The following is a 4,639-nucleotide window of genomic DNA, read 5'->3' as shown; positions in this document are numbered from 1 at the left end:
TCTGAAGAAAAGGCATTGTGTTTGAATCATAAAACCTGCACTGCATTTTATGTATGAGAGACTTTATCTACAGAACGTGCTGCACTGTTTTAGTGAGCAATAAAGATGTAAAATATACAATCTGGTTGCTGGCGTTTCCCCCAGCTGCTTTTTGTTTTCTCAGTAGGTCTATAAATCAAGTCTTACAACTTTTGTCACATAGAGTATGTGAAATAAATAAATACATGATGCATGTTTATACGTTGAATGTGATGTATTTACAAGAATGTCTGCTTCAATTAAGCATGAGTTTTGAATCTGACTTTAATTTTATTTATTTTTTATATTGTTTGCTTCCCAGCCTTGCTGTTGTAGCTCAATGAGATTGACCAGTCCTCGGACCTGATTTGTGACACGATTTGCTTTAGCGTAAGCATCTTGAATTTGAGCTTGGCTACAGCACGATTTAATAGGCGCAGATCTAAAATTGGACGCAGCCCCCCATCCTTCTTTGGAATGATGAAATATCGGCTGTAATAACCTGACTCCTCACTGGGAGGAGGAACCCGTTCTATAGTCTCCTTTTGAAGGAGCGTTTTCACCTCTTGTTCCATTACCAGAGCCTGCTCGGGGCCCACCATGGTGGGCAGGACCCCGTTGAATCGAGGAGGAGGAGATCTGAACTGAATGGCATAACCCCTTCTATCGAATGCAGAACCCACTGAGATATTTTTGGAAGACTTTTCCACTCTGCCAGAAAATCTACTAAGGGTACCAGCCTCTCGAGGCTGGCCTCTGGAATATTTTGAGCAGCAGACACAGCGTCCTGTAACGGCGCACCGGCAGGGTACGACTGGTCTGACTGCTCTAAACCCCTCCTCAGAGGGGGCGAGCGTCCCTCGGGAAAACGCTCGCTGGGCCCGTCTGCGCCCCGACACGAAGGCGGGGTTGGCAGAAGGGACCCCTGAGGGCACCGTGAGAGAACGGGCACCGTCTGAAGCGGTGAACACCTCCCTCTCACGGTGGGGACCACCCTCAGCATCCTGACACCAGTGGCGTCAGGACTTCTTAGACGAAGCCTTACTAGCCATAATGACTGTCCTCAGATCAGTCTTACCACTAGAAGGCTTCGCCTGAGACTTTCGCGTCTGTTCCCACTGTTTAGAAGGGGGGCCACGAGACGCGACACTCTGCCTTTGTTGCGCCCTATGTGAGGAGCTAGTCGACGGCTTTTTTTTTTTTTTTTTTTAAGGGTACCAGTCTCTCGAGACTGGCCTCTGGTGTAACTTGAGCAGCAAACGCAGCGCCCTGTAACGGCACACCGGCAGGGAAGAACTGGTCTAACCGCTCTGAAACCCTCCTCAGAGGGAGCGAGCGTCCCTCGGGAAATCGCTCGCTGGGACGTCTGCGCCCCGGCATGAAAGCGGGGTTGGCAGAACGGGCCCCTGAGGGCACCGAGGAAGAATGGGCACCGTAGAAAGAGGTGAACACCTTTCCGCCTCGGTGGGGACCACCCTCAGTGTCCTGCGCGCCGTGGCGCCAGGACTTCTTCTTAACCGAAGCCTTCTTAGCTAATATAACTGTCCTCAGATCAGTTCTATTACTGGGAGATTTCGGCTGAGAGTGCCGCGGCTGAGCCCACTGTCCAGCAGGGGGAGCACGAGACGCGACATCACCGCCGTGGAGGCTGAACGCGGGAAGGCAAAAATCGTTCGTCAAGCTTGCTTTTAGAAACATATTCCTGCCTAACAGCTGGCCACTCAATGCTTAGTTTTGATACAGCACGAGTGAGCACCTCCATAAGCTCCTCGTGTTCAGGGGAATGAGGTGACGAGTCCTCAACATCCCCTGTCTCAATACTGACAACATCCTGCTCCTCAGAACTGGATAGCTGCAGTATTGGTGCCTCAGCCTGGGGGGAAGAAACCGCAATGCGTGCTTCCACACCCGGAACTGAGGCACTGGAACTGGCAGGTAAAGGCTGAGATAAGGCAGAGCCCGTCTCAAACCCCGCTGACAGATCCATTTGCGATCCCCACGACAGGCGCCGCCGCTCTCCCTCGACAGAAGCGGGACCCGAGCCGTGGGGAGCGCGAACCGAACCCCTCTCCTCGAAGAGTGATCGGGGGGAGCGGAGCGTTCTTAATGGAAAACGCTCGCAATGCTCACAATCAGCCCCCTCGAGAGCTGACTGGGCATGCTGCACTCCCAAACAAACAACACACAGATCGTGTGTATCCCCACCCATGAGAAAACGAGTACAGGAGGGAACACACTTTCTGTATTGCTGCTCGCTCGTCATACTGAAATATGTGAATATATATATAGTTTTTTTAAGTGAAAAACTCCTGCCTAGCAATCACTAAGAACAGACAAAAACACAGGGACAGATTCACACACAGAGCGCTTGCTGAAGACAACAGAAGCTGTCGCCATTGTGTTCAGGGGTGTGCTTTATAGTTTCCTGGTCGATGACGTCACTCGTGACGTTCCGTCTCGGTCTCGCCATTGGGCTGATTCCATACGTGCTTCATGACGCACAACGCAAGAGGTGTTCCCGCAGCGTTTCACGCAGCTCGACGTTCCTGAAAGGGAACCCTCTATAGTGGATAAAAGCAAGTTGAAAAATAAGTTATAACCGTAATTAAACTAGAATATACCCGTTCTATTTCCATACAGCATATATTCTCTGGCTCTGTAGGCATTATTGTCCGACTCCGGGTCAACATAAACATAAACTCTGCTACTGAGTTTCGTTTTTTTTTTCAGCTCGTGAGGCTCCGCCCTCTGTGCTGGCAGCTGCTCATTTGCAATTAAAGGGATACACACTATAACGGCGTGTTTTTCTGAGCCCCAAAAAGTGACAATTTAAACATGCTGTAAAAAAACATCTGTTGGATATTTTGAGCTAAAACTTCACATACACACTCTGGGGACATCAGAGACTTATTTTACATCTCGTGAAAAGGGGCATAATAGGTGCCCTTTAAATAATGTTTGATCAAAAGTGACAGTAAAGACTAATATACTGTTACAAAAAAAAAATCTATTTCAAATAAATTATTTTGAACCTTCTGTTCATCAAATAATCCTGAAATTGTAGGCTTTAACATTGATAATAATAATAATAATCATAAATGTTTCTTGGGGTTCAAATCATGTGACACTGAAGACTGGAGAATTACAATAGAAAACGTCTCAGGTTACGTATGTAACCCTGGTTCCCTGATAGGGAACGAGACGCTGCGTTTGAGACGCGGTGGGAACGCTCTGCGTGATTACGTCGTGAAGCACGTGTAAAATCAGTCCAATGGAAGCCCGCTACGACATAGGTGACGTCATAGACCAGGAAACTATAAAGCAACCCTGAAATCAGACCGCGATAGCTTCTGAAAAACCTGAAGCAAGTCGATCAGGGCATGCAGGAAGTATGGCAGGCAAACGCAGCGTCTCGTTCCCTATCAGGGAACCAGGGTTACATACGTAACCTGAGACGTTCCCTTTCAAGGGAACTCGAGCTGCGTTTGAGACGCGGTGGGAACCCTATACCCACTACGCCATAATGACAAATGCCCGTTCTGTGTGAGGTCCTGCGCACACTACGAAGCAAGCAACCTAGCCCCAGGAGTGGAGAGGTCAAGGTCATAAAACCTGACAAATGTATGCGGAGAGGACCATCCTGCCGCATTACATACGTCAAGAAGGGAAACTCCCGAAATTAAGGCCATAGAGGCCGCCATACTCCGAGTAGAATGGGCCCGCACAGCCATAGGTGAAGGCTGTCCGGCCGCTTCATAAGCCAATGAAATAGCCTCGACTATCCATTTACTCATAACCTGCTTAGATGCAGGGCATCCTCTCTTGAGTGACCCAAAACAAACAAATAGTTGCTCAGATTTACGCCACAGGGCAGCTCTGTGAACGTAGGCATCTAAAGCCCGGACTGGACATAACAGGTTAAGCTGTTCCTGGTCAGGGGTATTAAAGGGTGGAGGATAAAAGGCCTGCAGCACTATTGGGCATCCAACATTCAGTGGGACCTTAGGAATATAACCCGGCCTGGGGTAGAGAAATGCCTTCACCATACCAGGTGCAAATTCCAGACATGAAGGAGCAACCGACAAAGCATGTAAATCACTATTTCTCTTGATAGATGAGATAGCAAGGAGAAATAAAGTCTTTAGAGTGAGGAACTTTTCAGAAACCTCCTCGATGGGCTCAAAGGGAGCTAAAGCCAGACCCTCGAGTACAATGGCCAAGTCCCAAACCGGTGCTCTAGAGTGCAGTGCAGGTCTCAACCTCAATGTACCACGGAGAAAGCGAGTAATTAGAGGGTTTCTCCCAATAGAAGTACCCCCCAGAGGGGTGTGGTAGGCAGATATAGCCGCCACGTAAACCTTTAGGGTGGAAGGAGATAACCTGGCCGAGAAACGGTCTTGCAGAAAATCAAGAACTGAACCAACAGGGCAGTTAACAGGATCTAACTGACGTTCAACACACCACGTGGTGAAAAGTTTCCATTTTAGCGCATACAGCCTTCTCGTGGAAGGAGCTCTGGATTGAAGAATGGTTTCTACAACATCGGTCGAAAGACCGGTCTCCCTGAGCCTGGCCCCCTCAGAGGCCAGGCCCACAGTTTCCACAACTCCGGCCGAGGGTG

Source organism: Siphateles boraxobius, unplaced genomic scaffold (assembly GCF_051911475.1).
Source record: "Siphateles boraxobius isolate OS27281-9 unplaced genomic scaffold, OSU_SipBor_1 24, whole genome shotgun sequence".
NCBI classification, from domain to species: Eukaryota; Metazoa; Chordata; class Actinopteri; order Cypriniformes; family Leuciscidae; genus Siphateles; species Siphateles boraxobius.
Note: the sequence above shows the minus strand (reverse complement) of the source record.